This window comes from Dermacentor albipictus, chromosome 9 (assembly GCF_038994185.2).
Source record: "Dermacentor albipictus isolate Rhodes 1998 colony chromosome 9, USDA_Dalb.pri_finalv2, whole genome shotgun sequence".
In the NCBI taxonomy this organism is placed as follows: domain Eukaryota; kingdom Metazoa; phylum Arthropoda; class Arachnida; order Ixodida; family Ixodidae; genus Dermacentor; species Dermacentor albipictus.
The window spans coordinates 82,886,818-82,905,529 of record NC_091829.1 but is presented as its reverse complement, the minus strand read 5'-3'; the positions used below and the strand labels follow the sequence as shown (position 1 = coordinate 82,905,529).

At 45.4% G+C, this 18,712-nt stretch overlaps 1 protein-coding gene across 4 annotated transcripts in view; it reads right to left on the bottom strand.

Moving 5' to 3' along the window:
- The window catches only part of LOC135915002 (endothelin-converting enzyme 2-like), a 392,210-nt gene that overhangs the window by 249,971 nt on the left and 123,527 nt on the right, over window positions 1-18,712 (bottom strand). The window lies entirely within an intron of this gene.

Genomic DNA, 18,712 nt, shown 5'->3' with positions numbered 1-18,712 from the left:
GGCTGGGATATAGGACGTTTGGCTAGTGTTCAACGTGGCATGGACTAAACTCTCGTGTGTGCTAAAATGTGCTGCTCGCCCATTAAGTCCTTCCTGCCTCTTCCACTATAGGTCTTGCAGTGTCTTGAGACATACAAAAATTAAATGAAAAAACATGATTGAGGGGTGAAAACGTAACATGGAGTGCGTTCAGCGTCTTTTCTCCACATTTAGAAACCCGCCAGTGGCGTTGGCCCACCAGTGGCATTAGCTTGCCAGTGCCAGGCGGCACTTTCGCTGTTATCGCTGCGGTTGCCATTCTGTCTGCTTCTGCTATCCCCTGTGCTCATGCGCGCTTTTTGCATGTACTGTGTTTTGCAAGATGTTTCTATACTGGCCAGTGTTGCGGCAATGTCAGGACAGCAGGGCATATTTTTCCCACTTGTCGGAGAGTGATAGATAAGCCCGCTTCTGCAGTGTTATGAAAGTAGCAACTTCTAACTTTATTGAAACAGCTACAAGGCGAAAGAGTGTGCTGTAGCTTTTTTTCATGAATGTCTTGTTACTCGTTACAATCTCCAACAACCCACTGGCATCATAGGGATGTGCTAAGACGGTTCCATGCGGTATGTTGCGGACATTCAAGGGATGCCCTAGAATAATCTCGGAAACTGCCCAAGTGAGGCTAAAAAATACCTCCCTGAGACGTCTGAAAGTCGCTGCATGTGTACCTTATTGGGATGATAGTTGAATTCTGGGTTTTTATGTGCCAAAAGGACGTTTGATTGAGGCACGCCATGGTGGGGCTCTCCGGATTAATTTTGACCGCAAGGCGATCTTTAACGTGGCCTCAATGCACAGGACGCGGGCGTTTTGCACGTCGTCCCCCATCAAAATGTGGCCGCCGCAGCCGGGATTTCAACCCATTATTTCGTGCTTTGCAGCACGACACCATAGCACCTAAGCCACCGCGGTGGATCCGTGGGATGATAATTGTATCGTTTGTTTTCACACTACAGCAATTGATAACGGTGCTGTCCTGTAAACCTTTCTTTCCCCATTGGCGCCGCCATATTGTGCAGACATTGGTGGCAGCTATGAGCAGTCGGCATGCTGGTTTGGATTAGTGCTCATTTTAGTGTGCCAGGTAAACGCTCGGCGGCAGTTTCTGGTGGTGGTTATCGCGCTTAAGCGATCTGTTTCATATGACATGGCGTCTTAGTGGGAAAGAGTTCTGTGTGACGTAGTGAAGTGATTTAAGTTGACATGGCCATGCCGAAGCCATACCAGTAAACCAGCCATACCTTGCTGGTTTACCAACCGCAGGGATTGCTCTGTTGAGCAATTAATGCCATCGGCGTCATACAGGAGGCGAACGTAGACGTAGCATGGCTATTCAAACTCTTATACTTGAAATGATTGAGAGCGATGCCGATGGCTGACTCAAATATTACAGCGAAGCTGTATATGGCTAGCTGATTTGTCCGTCTGTTGCCTGTAGGCCGAAAACTCCGCCGGCGCAGCCCCATGCGCATGCGCGAAAAAAGCGTGCGATTGGCTGAGCCTGTAGTGACGTCATTGGTCGCCGTCGCACCCGAGTGCACGCGCAGCAGTTTCTTTCGGGCTCCGAAATGGGTAGGCCACGCTTGGCACATGCTCCTGAGGAGCAGGCACCTTTCGATCAGCAGCACTGAGAACAGAACCGGGAACGAGCTCGTCTGCGGCGTGTCGATGTTGCAGCCCGGGAACAAGAACAGGCTCGTGCAGCTGAGTGCAAGCAGCAACTGTGTACCGAGGATCTGGCAGCCGACCAAGCCGTCGTTTAATGAATCGTCAGGATTAACCCAGTGACAAACACCGGAGCCACACGTTTCAGCTTCGCTGGTTAACCATCTGTACAGAGTGCTTCGGCGGTGATTTTTTTTTTGTAACGATTGCCACCTAGATGTTCTGGAGTTGGATTAGGTTGGCCGTACAGTCACTCATATGTTTTATTTCTTACACTATGTGGTCAAATACTGAGATTTTCCACTTCACGCTTACAATTCGGAGTCGCTTCTGCTCTTCTTTGCATGAAAACCGATACAGCCAAAATAGTTCACAACTCGCACACACGCGGCGACTGATGATGCACATCGCGTGTTTGCACAGCCAAGGGAAGTTTCTGCGTGCTGCAGCTACCGCTGCACCGAAAGCACAGAAAGTGGTTCTTCGACGACATCGCAGAATAGACTGGCATCACGTAAATTTCACGGAGAACGTGCTATAACATAATGAAATCGTTTCGGAGCACCGCGCCTGCTCGCACAAGCCAGGTAAGACTAACATGCCATGCGCCCTTTCCTCGTCGCCCGATTTCGCAGAGTAGTTCGCTCTATAGGAACGAGATGGCGCTTTCGGTGGCGCCCCGTACGTTGCCTCAGTCGAAAGCGAACGAATGCGAAATAAATACCGCTTCTGCCCTAATATTGTGCGATCAGCTGTCTGAAATGTGACTGAGTGCTCGGTAACGCTACGTTCATGCTGCAAAATGCGTTATGGTAGAGCGTAGACTTGTGTAGTAGTTTGCTGCAAGAATAGTGACTGGCATATCAGGGAATGGAATGTTTCGGTGTGGCCATGTTCACGGACCGCTGATGCTCTACAGGACTGCTTGCGTTTTTGTCCCTTCGCTATGCACGGCTTTTCTCGAGGATGAAAGAATTCACTCAGGCAACAGCGTGGTATCGCTAACCTCCAAAAAAAAGGACTTCAACACCGGAACGTAGGCAATGGTGAGTACTGCACGTTAAACATATAGTGGCCAAGGGATTAACGCCACTTCCTGGCATAGCGAGTTACTCGCACGTTACCTATACACACCCACCGCAACACACTGATATAACTTACGCCCACTCTATCACCAAGGTATCTATTATAAGTGAATGGGCGTACTCTTGAGTCAATGCACAGAGGCTTGGCCGACGTACTACGCCGACTGCACACGAATGTTCGAAGCTGAGTGTTTCGTGACGGACCACGGGGAGCAAGCGACTGACTGGCTATGATGCGTTTTTGCTATGCGCAAGGTATGACAGAGTAAAGACCCTTTAGTTTCAAGCATTGCATGTACACGAGAAACAATTTAATCTTCCGCAACGGAGCCCACCTGCCAGCGATTGGACAGAAAGTGAACAATCAGATGGTTACCGTACTGATGAACGTCATTGAGTCAGAAGCACGAGAAGCTATTCCAAGTGATTAGCAAATAATTAACTAAGAACTAAATGCTCTAAGTAAATTGATATTAAATTGCTCTGAATAAATAGAGAAGTGGAAAGTACGGCCAAAAAGAATTCTGTGGTTTCACTTGCCAAAACCATGATGTGATTATTAGGCACGCCGTCGTGGGGGGCTCCACTTTTAATTTCGACCACCTGGTGTTTCTACTTGCATCTAATGCACGGTACACGGCTGCACGGGCGTTTTTGCATTTGTCCTCAATCGGAATGTGGGCGGGCCGTTAAATCCGTTCGCTCTGGCTTCGCAGCACAAGGCCCCAACGGCGGGTAAAACTTGGACCGCGCGGAATGCATTTTTGACCCAGCTTCCGTAGTACGAGCACCGTACCCGTTGCTGGCACCGTTTGGACAAGGCGTAATGAGCTCCGAGTACGCTTACATGTACTCCGAACCTGCGGCCAAAGCTTCGTGTTGTAAAGGCAGCCCACGTGCCTGCGATATTCACCGAAACAAACAGTTTACTGAGCCGTACCGGCGTCATGCAGACTCATTGTAAACACGGAGGCACCCGAAGCAAGCGATGGACACGTCACCAGGCGACCAGACCTGGCGGCGCCGCAGGCGGTTGCCGTGAAAGAGGTCTTTATTTCGATATTGGACGCTAGAGCACGCCTCTTTCATGGCGCGATGGCACATGCGCCCTGTCCTAGCAGATTAGTCGCGAAATGCTTTGGCAGGGTCGCATGCTAGGGCGCGCGCCAGGAAGCCCCCCCACCCCGGAAAAAGAAGAACGCTGGGACGTTCGCCGCTGCAAACACTCGTGCCGTGCACGCGTTGAAACTCTACTGTGAGCTCGACGTTGGTACGGTGCCGAAAACGTGCGTAGCGTAATACTGCAACTCCACTTTATAAGAGAAAGCGTTCAGGGCATCGTCCGAGTTGTCCGGACTGCACCGTGAGTCAGGTGACTGATGGCTATCAAATTTAACTAACAACCCATGCGTTACACTTGGGCGACAGTTAAGTACATTACGCTGCTGACGAAGTCTTCTTGCAGCGTCGGTCCTCGCTTGCTGGCGATGGCAGCGCGTGCCTGACTGCACGTACTCGTAAGGCGCGGCAGCACTGGGTCGACACGAGACCAGGAAGACGCTCACTCCAACGATCGACCGACTATTGCGCATCAGTGAAACCATTTGATCATACCAGGTTTACAACGACACAATCGACGAGCGCGAATTTGTCTGCGATGGGCTTTCTTGCCAACGGCACCGGCAAAATCAGCGTGCCGACCATCGTTAATTCGACGGAACCCCGCGCTATCGGGCGTCGAACCGACAACACAATAGCGACAGCGTCTTCGATGGTATATATAATTAATCGTGCTCAAGATGAGTCAAACACGCCTGCAAAGTTGAAATGCACAAGCTTTAACCCTCTCAAGCCATACCCATGAAGTTTGAGCCAATGTCGATCCTGTTCAGCGACGGCTAAGCCTGGCGCCGTCGAGTTCGTGCGACCGCTACCGGTGGACCTGAACTGAACTGTGAGCAGTTAGGTCGAAGGAAACTGCTTTTATAGTTCAGTTCTGGCGTTAGAAATTTCAAATCAACCACACTTCACTTCGCACGGCACGTACACAACAAGCTGTAAGAGGCGACACAGCGCTGCGCAAACATATGTATGTCACCGTGCCTGTAGGCTGTCGGTCGCATTCACCACGTATATGGGTGCGCCTGTACGTGTTGCTTTGGCAACACATTTCTGAATTACTGAGATGCACTGTTTGCCTCTGCGTCTAGCGGCAAACAAGAGACTGTGTATTCGGTGTACACCAGCATAAACAACCGTTTCGCTTAGTTATGCCAACGCCGTGTGAGCGATGGCATCCGCGCGTTTTCGTGAGAACAATACGGCCTACAAATGAGCACTTATGCGAGCACAGTTTTCTCTACTAACGCTCTATGGCGCTCTAAAATTGTAAGTGCCATGGAGTGACAGAGAAGCGTGAATGAGTTAATTAACAGCCCGTGATATAGGTATCTCGATCGATCACAGTCGCCGTTGTTTAATTAGTTCGGCCGCAGATATTCACTCCTCTCCGGGTGTAAATACACGGCACATATGCGCAGATATGCATGTTTTGCTACGTTTGGCACTATTTCGTTTCAGTGATGCACCTTTTCCACAATATTTGACGATAACAACGATCTGCGGCTCTAGATGTCGATCTAAACAAGTGCACCGCTTTAATAAATCTGACGCAGAAGGCTGCGCTCGAAGACTTCTTGAATACGCGAGATGTCAAAATAATGTGTGAAAAGAATACAAAAAGCGGTCAAGTCACCAAACGGTCCAAGTGCAGAAATCAGTGACCAATTCCAAGGCAGCCGTGTCGCCTAACGGAACTCAGCGTGACTTTATCGGGAGCACTGTTCGCGAAACAGCGCACTTAGGCCTGCTCACCCAGTGGTCGGTGAGCGCTACATGGCTACCAGGAAAGACATGCTGCCCCGAAGAAGCCATTAATGATGATTCGCGATGCACGAAACGCATAACCGGCGCGCACGTTGACAAATCTACCAGCGAAAGCCCCGTGACCCTTCCAAAACGTTTTCAGCGACGTGCGGCAGAGGGCAGCACAGAAAAATGAAAAAGGCGGATTGGCCAACTGAGCGACGTACTTAAAGCTTACGCATTTCCCGCGCATTTAGCGCTAAATCGTCACTAAAATTTTGTTATTTCTTATTCCCTTTGAACTTTTCACTCCGCTGTCTTTGCTTTCTGGACGAAACTTGGTGTTTTTCTTATTATGATCCCTGGCGAATCCGCTATAGCGTAGGTGCTCGCCATATTTTCGACGAAGATCAAATGAGGTCTCGCGCCATGCAACGCGCGAGAAAGAGAAGAAGAAGAAGAAGAAGAAGCTCTCGTTCAGCGAGTTGATTTCGCAGCAATTTCTGTCGCAGCAATTTCAATGGGTGAGTTATATCATTCTTGCTTGTTTTGCAGAGAAAAAAGAGACGGAAGGAAACCAGATTGAGTGGGCCACTCCAATCAGTCCGATATACAGCTGTGCCAAAATAATTACTCCAAAATTATGTCTCAGACACACATTCGTGTCCTGTGGCCGGGTTATGGCATCGAATTGTGCCGGTATCTGTCCCGGCCACGGTGTAGGGTAATAATTTTAGGCGATGACACTGGCCCGGCCGGCGGCGAGACGCGTTCGGGTTGCAGTTCCGGCTAAACGCAGCTCTCCGGGAAGTAAATTGACCCTTTGCGAGCTACGAGTTACGAGCTTTCTCCACGACCGGAACCAGAGAAACCTGAAAAATCTGGTACAGGTTCACGATACGGAAAAGCAGTGGTATGTAAAACACGAGCACAAGTAGAACGAGCCGGACACCACAAACGCTGGCTATCAACCGAAAGGTCTACAAAGTGCCTTTCGAGAGCGGCCAGTCGCGCGGCAATTTATCGTGTGTTCACGGGCTCCTTTCATGCTTGGAAAAACACTTTTGTGTGTAGCACGTATTGAGCAACAGAAAGACGTACTATTTTTTTTTATGTTGTTCTACAATTTTCCCATTGACACTTCTCATCTGTTTATGATATTAATTCATTTACTAAAGCGAATAGCTCAATAATCGTCGAGGGATTCCGCACAGTTTTTGCGGCTGGCTGAACTCATAGCTATCATTTCACGGCGCGTAGTAGGCGAGGTGGGGACAGATCCATTCTCGTGAGGGGCAACACAAGTTTCTTTGCCACTGAACTCTCTTTGACACGTCGTTTCAGATGTGCCCCGTACTCCGAGCGGTAAGGATGCTGATCTGTTTGTTCTTTCTTGTCTATTTTGTTTCTGATCTGTTCACGCTTCAGGCGTGCTGTAGCGCATGAGATTAATGTTGTACGTAGTGAAAGCGTAGTGTCGACTTGGTTAATTTGTCGTAGCTTGAAGTAGTACCGTAGAAAACGAAGGACAGCAGAGTGAGATAGACAGACAAACCACTACAGGACACTTCTTTGTCATCTCTCTGTCACCTGCCTGTCCCCTGTTTAATAACAATTCTTATTTGCCAACAGCAAGCATATTGCTTCGCAGTTACACTGCAATATTAGTAACTATTTCGTTTAAGCACTTCCCTGCGTTTATTATTTGATCTTGATGATATTGCTCATTTGCTTTTCGGCCTATTTGCTACTTAGGTTCCTGCTTCACTCTGTCGCAATGTTTTTGCGTGTGCAAATTCTGCCTTCATACATTATGTTTGAAATTAATAGGTATGTCACAGTCTATGTGCGCGACGCGTATCATACCTTTTTTAAGTAAAATTGCTCGGCAGTATCGCAGGTGTTTGAAAAACATTCTTTTGGTTAGTATATTAAGCGATATGGGACTTTGTTACATAGGGGTGTGACAATAATGCCTAGCATTCCATGGCGTATCGGTCGAAAAATTCTATGTGAAGCCGGTAAACTCCTTTTCCAGTACGTGACGAGGATGCACAGTTTAAGCCCATTGCGTCGTGCTCGGCTGAAAGCTGTCACCCGGAGCGTAGTGACAAACAACTCATTGTCCGCGACAACAAAATAGGTGCGCCAGCGCTAAACGTTCTACGAGCACGTCCGCATTCGCCCTTCCCATTCGCCATACGTTTGGAAAGGAGGCGTTAAACCTAGACAAAAAGTGTGCAAGCCTACACTAAATGGGGCACAGCAGGCAGTAATAGCACGCCATGGTTAACACGCCGTGAGCGAGGTTGGAAGGTCACTGATGGGGGCTCGAAACGAGAATTAAACACATGCATGTGCAGCCTACCCCCCCCCCCCCCCCATCTACTTCCTATGGCGACGTTAACGCGTTCGTTAAGCAATGCCGGGCATCCCGCAAACGTTCAGCGGAGCCCCCCTGAACGCGGAGTGTCGAAGATTATGCGTAGCATTATATGGCGGGTGGCCTGGTGCGCAGTGTATGTGTGCGTCAGTGTAAATTTAAGCATCTCTCCGCTCGTCTCCTCACACATGTATAAATAAATACCGCATAATATGTCAGCATAACCCCCGCACGCATCATTACCTAGCATAACACCTTCTGCGCAACGCCAGCGGTCTTATACTGCCATGCATATTTGAGATAGTTCCCTTTCAGTGAAGCTGCAGTTAATTTTTATTCTGATGTGTACTTTTCTGCTACTGCCTTGCACTGCACTGAGTATTGTGTTTCCTTTGTGAGACAAATGGGGAGTCCGGATTGCCTTTGGCCGTACTAGCTAAGACTTGCGTGAATCCCGAAGGGCAAACAAAGGAAAAAAAAAAGATAGCAGCTCGATAGCGTGGTGTAATAGCGAATTGTTTATGCCGGAGGGGCTTGCAGTTTTAATATCAAATTTTATTCAGACTTGCAACGCGAATACAGCAAAATCATAATCATCTTTCAGGACTCAACATTGTTTAAGAGATCTGAAGTTGAATGTTACTAAATAAATGTGCAGCGACAGGTATTGATATTGCCAGCGACTAACAACGCAACATATATCAAATCCTAGCATGCATGCTAACAGCAGTTTGTTTTCAATGGGGATTGAAATTCTGCCTCTTCCTTACGCGGTGGACTACAGTTTTCTGGCAAATATGCCAGCTATGAGCCCGCCCTTTCTCATGTCATCATTGTAAACTTGTGTCTGCAGTGCGCGCGGATTCCCCGTATCGGAGGGTAAGTATCTGCCGTGAGTTGGCTGAAAACTCGTCAGATTTGCCTCCTGCATCGTGTAATATAGAATGGATCGATTGAGGGTGCGCGTGAAACTGTTGTTATTTGCTTTAGTTTTTTTAAAGACCCCGTTACCGAATCATGGATACAATCGTGTTTTTTTTTCTTTGCCGAAAACAGGTGGAACAATTTTAGGAAACTGTTGCAGTAAGGCCGGCTAAATGGGCAAATCTGAGGCATACTATTTTATATTCCGTGGAGTCGTTTTTACGTTTTTTTACGTCTGTATCGCACAAGTTCTATTCACACATTCGTGTTACATGTTTCAATACGACGCACTTTATAGGCTACAATAGATTCAGTTAATTAAAAAAAAGAAAAAAAGAACGAGCATGTTTCATGATTTATATATACTGGGCGTTTCATGAAATTGGATAGAGAATTCATTAAATGTAGGGAAGATGTATAGTTAAGATTTTTCCCTCGGCCTAGCTTCTGTCACGGAGGGGTATATTATAACATGACTTTGGGGCAGAGATGAGAAAAGTAGTTATGCAAATTAAAATTAACCTTTTTTTTCGGAATGATCCACGTGATTGATAACAGTCTGGAAGACCGGAAGCGACTAAGCTTGTGGCTTGACTAGCATCAACGCTTGTGCGATGCCCTTCCGACGGGTCGCTCGTGGGCGTCTTCGAGTTGGGGTGTAAAATAATTTACACCCCTACAGGTGAAAAAGGGTGCATATGTGTCTATAGCTCGCACCCTTAGGGTGTACGTTACATAAAGCACTATTAGGGTGTATGTTACATGTGATAGGGTGTATAGGGTCGCTCGTGGGCGTCTTCGATTAGAGGTGTAAAATAATTTACACCCCTAGAAATGAAAAACGGTGTATATGTGTTTATAACTCGCATCCTTGGGGTGTATATTACATAAAAGACTGTCAGGGTGTATGTTACATGTGATAGGGTGTGTGTTACATAAAGCATGTATAAAGCACTGTTACATAAAGCACTGTTACTGTCGCGGAGGGGTATATTATAACATGACTTTGTGGTAGAGATCAGACAAATAGTTATGCAAACTAAAATTAACCTTCTTTTTTTGGGAACGATCCACGCGATTGATAACAGTCTGGAAAACCGGAAGCGATTAAGCTTGTGGCTTGACAAGCATCGACGCTCGTGCGATGCTCGTCCCAGGGGTCGCTCGTGCGCATCTTCGATTAGGGGTGTAAAATAATTAACACCCCTACAAGTGAAAAAGGGTGTATATGTGTCTATAACTCGCACCCTTAGAGTGTGTGTTACATAAACCACACCTTAAAGGTGTGAGTTATGGACACATTTAAGCCGTTTTTCACTTTTCACGGTGTAAATTATTTTACAAAGTAGGCGTGGCGTTTGCGCTCCTCGGCACTAGAGTCTCACTGTTAAAATCTGCGCGAAATTCACTGGAATTTATTACGCCGGGAAAATTAGCAGAGCCTCGACACTCTTTGTGTGTCCACAAATGAATAATCGAATGCCTCGATCGATGGACACCGCTTCTTCGATTGCCCTCAGTCACCTGGCTCTTTTGACTGAACAAAGTTGGTCACTAAAGTCTGCCGCAGAATTACTCGTCGGAATCCTACGGCAAGTTATTATCAAATGTAAGCCTTTATGTGGTATATATTTTCAAATTCATGACCCTCTTGGAGCTAGAGCCTGCTCTTAAAAGGAAGCTTTGACTAGGAGGCTACGTGTACAAGTCCGAGTTAGAGCCTCCTAGTCAAAGCTTGCTTTTAATTTTAAAAGGAAGCTTTGACTATGAGGCTCTTAGTAACTCGGACTTGTACGCGTTGCAGTAAAGAAAGGTATCCGATTGTAATTACCATTACTTTGAAAAATATGATTTAATAGAGTTACCGATTAGGGTCCCACAAAAGTAACTGAGCAATAGTAATTGAAAGCAATCGATTACTTTAACGTTACTTTCCTCCCAATACTTTTTTGTTACATTGCATAAATAGTGCAAATAGGACGAGCTTGCCTGGCTCTTTCAACGCGTCCTCTGCAGCCCTTCTTTCACACGTTGTTTCTCTTCACTAAGAATTACTGTTCAAAAAATGCGGTAATTTTATCTCACATTCCTGTAAGGATATCTGCAGCGACACTGGAAAATTGCTCCATGCGTGCGCAGAAGAGAAGAGCTATACATAGTAACACACGAACACTTGTTCACAAGATTGTGGTTACTGAATGCCGCGATGCTCGGGTCTTGGTTCTCTATGCGAAGTGAAGCGTTTCAGTCCTGCTAGGACTACATAGTGAAGGCAATGCAAATCAGGAGAATTAAAAACTGCGAAAATCGTATGCAGCTGACTTCTCGCATTAACGTCCGAAAAATGCCAACGCCATCTAGCCGTAGAAGCGCCATTTAAATTTGTCGGCCGACATCTGGTGAACCTCCCGTCGGGGCTGGTCACCTACTAATCACTTAGACACAAACGACCAATTTCATAATGGACTCCAGCAAACGTTTCCGTTCCTTTAGAAGGTGGTCAAACTTGCAACATTTCATCTTTAATCTGCATATTATTCTGACCTGTATATACCGTTCTTGTGTTACAATTACACAAATAAGTGTATATGAGTTATGTAATACCAGACAAAGATCAGTATATGCGTTTAATGGCCAGAAGCTTGTGTCTGTATTAGAGAAGTCGTAGACTACGCTAAGCGAAGAACAATTTAGCTGCTGCCGTTACCGCCAGCGGAGGCTGCCTACGAAGGGATATGAATGATATATTACAACAATTAAGAGAGCCCAGAGGTCGGACTTCCCAGAGAAGTGTGCAAATCTGCAAGCCTACCATGTTGAGGTGATCGAGGTGTAGCTGCAGGAAGCTGACTGCGGGTCGAGTTGAACGACGTACATGTTTTGCGGTGAAGCCTGGTAGCCTCTAGTTGGCCGGCATTTTACGCGCCCGCGTCCATCAGCAAAAGAATAAAATAAAAATATGTGGGCCGATCCCGGCGACAGCACAAAGCCAGGAGCAGTGGCTCGTACACCGTGGTAGGGCAGATGCTTTAAGCAGTCAGCAAAGCGAAGCGAACAGTGCATACATTCCTGTGAATCACGCATACAACATTCAGAACAGCATACGTTTCAATAATTAGGAAGCCCAAAACTACCGTTCTAACCGCACAATTGATGATAAGGCGCTCCTGATAACAGTGAGCACGAGGTAACGCTCCCCACATACGTTTGCCGGTAAAGGTGAAGGTTGCGCAAGCCGCCGCGGCGACGGCAGCTTACGACGTGGGGAGTGGCGTCACTAGCTTTTCGTGTATAAAAGAACGAGCCTAGCAACGATTTTCAATTTCGTCGCAGCACCGCTATGGGTGGCGGTGTGCTGTCAAAATTACCATTAATCGCATTACTACAATTACTCCAGCTTTCCATTCATAACATTACCTCAAAGCAATAAAGCATTGCGTACACCCCCCCTCCCCTAGCAGTTTTACCGGTGCTTTTCAACAGCTTTGCTGGACATCCGCTTTCTTCGTGTGGCCGGGATCTTGAGTCGATTTAAGAAAGAAATATTTATTTGTACTCTGCAGTTCGAGCCAAATTTAAGTGTTCATAGCTGCGTCACCTGTCAGAGCTTGTTTCGACAAAAATGTTACTGTTTACATGTATAATGGTATGTTACTTATGTTTGTTATAACATGAGTAACGTACAACGTTACATAAGTATGTTACTTATGGGTGTTGTAAGTTACTTGAATAAGGAAATTGGAGTTGACCCCGAGCTAACACTTCCGCTTCAGAGAAAGTGTTAATCTGATTACACAGGGTCGGATAAATGGACGTTTTCGGGATCGACTACACTGATTTTGATGTTTGCATATAAGAGAAGTTAAAAAAACAGAACTGTAGGAAGTGTACATACATATTGTGCGTACTATTTGTGAGTACTACACTATTTTGGGAGTAGAACTTGCGAGATCATCGTAAAGGTTGTACTAATTTCACGCAAGCTACAAGTTCATATATCACATTTGTCAGTTCGAGAGGCTCTAACTGTTTAACTTAAAAAAAGAACAATTAGGTTCTGGGGTTTTACGCGCCAAAACTACGGTTTGTTTGTGAGGCATGCCGCGCAATGAAGGACTCTGGATCAATTTGACCACCTGAGTTTTGTTAACTGGTACTCAGTTCCCCCTCGAATTAGCCTAGACTTGAGGAGGGATAGGAAGAAACTGGTACATAAGAGGCCGATCAATGAGTTAGCGGTGAGACGGAAAATAGAGGAATTTCGGATCAAGCTACAGAACAAGTATTTGGCTTTAAATCAGGAAGAGGACCTTAGTGTTGAAGCAATGAACGACAATCTTACAGGCGTCTTTAAAGAGTGTGCAATAGAAGTCGGTGGTAACTCCGTTAGACAGGATACCAGTAAGCTATCGCAGGAGACGAAAGATCTGATCAAGAAACGTCAGTTTATGAAAGCCTCTAACCCTACAGGTAGAATAGAACTGACAGAATTTTCGAAGTTAATCAACAAGTGTAAGATAGCTGACATAGCGAAGTATGTTTTGGATAGAATGGAACATGCTTTCAGGAACGCAGGAAGCCTAAAAACAGTGAAGAAGAAACTAGGAATAGGCAAGAATCAGATGTTTGCGTTGAGAGATAAAGCCGGCAATATCATTACTAACATGTATAAGATAGTTCAAGTCGCTAAAGACTTTTATAGAAATTTATACAGTACCCGCGGCACCCAAGACGATAATGGAAGAGAGAATGGTCTAGAGGAACTTGAAATTCTACAAGTAATGCCGGAAGAAGTAAAGAAAGCCTTGGCAGCTATGCAAAAGAGGAAGGCAGCTGGGGGGATCAGGTAGCAGCAGATCTGCTGAAGGATGGTTGGCAGATTGTTCTAGAAAAACTGTCCACCCTGTATACGCAATGCCTCATGAACTCGAGCGTACCGGAATCTTGGAAGAACGCTAGCATAATCCTAATCCATAAGAAAGGGGACGCTAAAGACTTAAAAAGAATAGACAAATCAGCTTACTGTCCGCTACCTACAAAGTATGTACTAAGGTAATCGCAAATAGAATCAGGAACATCTTAGTCTTCTGTGAGCCGAAGGACCAGGCAGGATTCAGTAAAGGCTACTCAACAATAGACCATATTCGCACTATCAATCAAGTGATAGAAAAATGTGTGGAATATAACCAGTCCTCAGCAGTCATGCAGGCATTAAGGAATCAGGGTTCAAACGAGCCATATGTAAAAATACTGAAAGAAATATGTAGCGGCTCCACAGCCACCGTTGACCTCCATAAAGACAGCAACAAAATCCCAATAAAGAAAGGCATGAGGCAGGAAGATACAATCTCTCCAATGCTATTCACAGCGTGTTTACAGGAGGTATTCAGATACCTGGATTGGGAAGAATAGGGGATAAGAGTTAATGCAGAATACCTTAGTAACTTGCGACTCGCTGATGATATTGCCTTGCTTATTCACTCAGGGGATAAATGGCAATGCATGCTCACTGACTTGGAGATTCAAAGCAGAAGGGTGGGTCTAAAAATGAATCTGCAGAAATCTAAAGTAATCTTTTACAGTCTCGAAAGAGAACAGCAGTTTACGACAGGTAGCGAGGCACTGGAAGTCTTAAGGGAATACATCCAGTTAGGGCAGGTAGTGACCGCGTATCCGGATCATGAGACTGAAATAATCAGAAGAATAAGAATGGGCTGGGGTGCGTTTGGCAGGCATTCTGAGATCATGAACAGCAGGTTGCCATTATCCCTCAAGAGAAAAGTGTATAACAGCTGTGTCTTACCAGTATTAACGTACGGGGCAGAAACCTGGAGGCTTAAGAAAATGGTTCTACTTCACTTGAGGACGACGCAACCAGCTATGGAAAGAAGAATTATGGGTGTAACGTTAAGGGATAAGAAAAGAGCAGATTGGGTGAGTGAACTAACGCGAGTTAATGACATCTTAGTTGAAATCAAGAAAAAGAAATGTGCATGGGCTGGACATGTAATGAGGAGGGACGATAACCGACTAACATTAAGGTTTACGGACTGGATTCCAAGGGAAGAGAAGCGTAGCAGGGTGCGGCAGAATGTTAGGTGGGTGGATGAGATTTGGAAGTTTGCAAGGACAACATGGCCACCATTTGTACATGACCGGGGTAGTTGGAGGAGTATGCGAGAGGCCTTTTCCCTGCAGTGGGTGTAACCAGGATGATTTTGATGATGACTCAGTTCCCATTGCAGGTGCCTTTGTTTTGTGCATTTCACCTCCATCGAAACGACGCCGCCACGACCAGGATTTGATCCCGTGCCCTAGCTATTATAAGCGCAATAACATATCCACTACGCCACCATGGCGGGTTTTCTAACAGTTATACAAATACGCATTTGTAAACTTCGCGCTTTCAAATTTACAACGAAGCTGTTTATGGCTAGGATCTCGCCTAGTCACGTGGTACACAGCGGTGAGGCTCGAGCGAGCCCAGTAGCGGCGTGTGTCCGCAGCGGGTCACGTGACGTGACGTCACACCTTCACACTTGCCTATCGGCGGCTGAAGCTAAAACGTACGCCGAGATTTACCTTGGGAGTTGTACCTCGAGGAGTAGAGCTTTGGCTCTACAACAATGCGCCGGAGCGGTGAATGCTGTTTCCCAAACGCTAGTCTATGACGATGCCTGTCGAAAGCATCAGTGGATATCAATAAATCAAAAATGTCAAGAAAGATATAGAACAAGTAAAAAGAAACGAACAATAGAAAATAAACGTAGTAAAAGGTAAGATAAATTAAGAAGGAATACAAAATAAAGAAACACGAAAGGAACAACGAAATTTTGTTCGTGCCTTTATTCAAGCAATATAGCTTCGCCACCATCGACAATTTGGTATAGATATTGAGGAATACAGCTTCGCTGGTCTTCCATGTTCGCATGGTGGAAGGGCTCTGAATTTTTTTTAAAGCTGAAACGTTTACGGGCATTTTAGTAAAAAAAACTATGTCGTAAATCAACATTCAGCTTCCTGGAGTTGCTAGATTTAATGTTTCTCGCTTAAGTTCGAAAAAAAAGATAACGTTGCTCTACAGTCAGTTCAAGTGTCGTTATAACGAAATCACGCAGTTCTGCGTATTACACACGTTTTTGAATCCGACAGTCGTTGCTGGCTCAGTGTAAAAACGTTCACTCTTGAGGCCACACTTTTATACCGAACGTGCGCGTCAGAGTATACTGCTTTGCTCTCGCAAGGGGGAGACGACGACCACCGCCACCGGTGCCACTTCCGAGAGCGAGCTGACTTCGACCACGAGAGGCTCCACGTCGCTGGCCACGTCGGAGGAGCCGCCGACGACCACGACGACGGGGCTCATCTGGACGACGCGGCGCTCGCTGACGGACGTGGAATCCTCGCAGGTTTTCTTGGCGCCCCCGGCCCGACCAAGACGAGTGGTGGAACGGCGTCGGGCCGGGGCTGAAGAGTAAGCTCGCGAACAGCAGCGCGGCTGTTCGCTAAATCGGGAGTACACCCCCCCTCCCCCCCCCCCTTCGCCGCTGACCTGCTCTTAAAACCACGTGGTGCAACAGACACAGTTGCGCGTCGAAAGAAAAATTGGAACAAATTGATCTCCTTTATTTCCGGCTACGGAGAGCACATTTGTAAAGGAAAAAAAATAAAGAAACAATAAAAGGTTATTTAGGTAAACGCATAATTACTACAGTTATCACTGAGCCGGTAATTATTCGTTGAACAATCCACAACTGGGGAAACATTTTCACTCCAGCAAATAAAAACGCAAGCGTGAACTTCGCGTTATAGGCTTCTCGCTCTCGAATCAGCATTTTGGGGCATCAGACCCAGCGTATGCCGTGAGAGTCGTTGGGCACTGCAGGTTTGAAGGTGTAATTAAGAGAAAGCTTTCGAAAGAGTTCAAAGTCTGTTATAGGGAAGCAAAAAAGCAATGAAAACGAAAATTCGTGATTGTCAGTAAGCCTCTCTAATCCGTGTAAGGGTGCGTTTACCTAGGCCAATTACTCACGGGGAATCGTGGTTAAGAGAAGGAAAATTACAGAAGAATAGAAATGGGCTGGAGTTGATGCGGCAGGCGTTAGCAAATCAAGGTTGGAAGCTTACCTCGGTCGTAGAAAAAGAAAAGTGTACAATCATTGCTTTAAGGCGGTACTAACACAGGCGGCAGGAAATTGGAGGTCAACAACGAAGCTCGGGAAGAGTTTATGGACCGCGCCACGAGCGATCTAACAAAAAAAAGTGTTATTGTACAGGCGTAGCATTAAGGGACTGGAAGACAGCTGTGTCTATTAAAGAACAAACGGGGATAGCCGATATTCTAGTTGAGATTAGGAGAAAAAAAAAGAGCTGGGCAGGTGATGTAATGCATAGGATGACAACCGGTGGAGCATTCGATTCACAGAATGGTTACCAAGTGAAGTGATGCGCCGTTGAGCACGGCAGAAAATTAGGCGGCGTAATGAAATTAGGAAATTCACTGGCGTAAAATGGCGTCAGCTCGAGCGAGGCTGAGTTAATCGGAGATCGCTATCGAAGCGACCTTCGTCCTGCAGTGGACATATAGATACGAGGACCAAGATGAAGAGAAAGGCTTAGTTTGGAAACAAGCTCAATTTTCCCTTTCGTATGCATGTGAAACGCTGTGAAACAGCCGGTGAACCGATTTGAATAAAATGTTTTCGAATTTATGAGAAAAAGCATACCGCAGGAAATTTTGGTTTTTCCCTCGAATTATTTTAGACAAGGTCTCGAAAATTGGTAAAGAAAAGGTGCTTGAGCACAAAAGATACATATGTGTAACTCTGCACTAGAAACTGATATCGTAGTTCTGTACTGTCAGAATATTGAAAGACGGCAAATGTGAGGTATGTTTATAAATTACTTGAAGCTGTTACAATCCTTACCACGGTATATAGAGCAAAAGTGCTACACGCAAATTAGTGTGTATGTTTCAGAACGACGCATAGTAAACAAACGTTTGTTCGCTTTGATGTCGAGCAATACAGGCCGTTTACAAAATTGTGAATTCAGTTGTTTTATTGCTTTCATTCCATATGCCGACTGTTCCAAACTTGGCGCTCAGCCATCAGCGAAAAAAAAAAAAAATTGCCGCGGTCAGTACAACACAATATGTCATCTTGTGTGAATATATATAGTCATATAATAAGGCCTTGGTGTCATAACACTGACACCAAGGACAACATAGGGGAAATTACTTGTGCTCAATAAATGAAATAAAGAAACAATAAATTCTTCGAAACTAAATGAATGAAAAAACAATATACATACATACATACATACATACATACACACACACATATATATATATATATATATATATATATATATATATATATATATATATATATATATATATATATATATATATATATATATATATATATATATATATATATATATATATATATATATATATATATATATATATATATATATATATATATATATATATATATACAACAAGGCATTCACCGTAACAAGCGACATCCGAACTTTCTTATCGGGCATGAAACTAGGCGTTAGAACAGACGTTGCCAAAAAACCGGTTCCTTGCGTATGAGACACGATTTTTTTTTACGAGAGGGAAGAATGTGTTTGCAATAACTGTGGCATTTATCAATTATTAGTTATTCCACTTTTTTATGAGATCGTAAATTTTCCCTTTCTACCACTGAAAAAAAAGTGGCCTTGAGCAAGAGCTTCT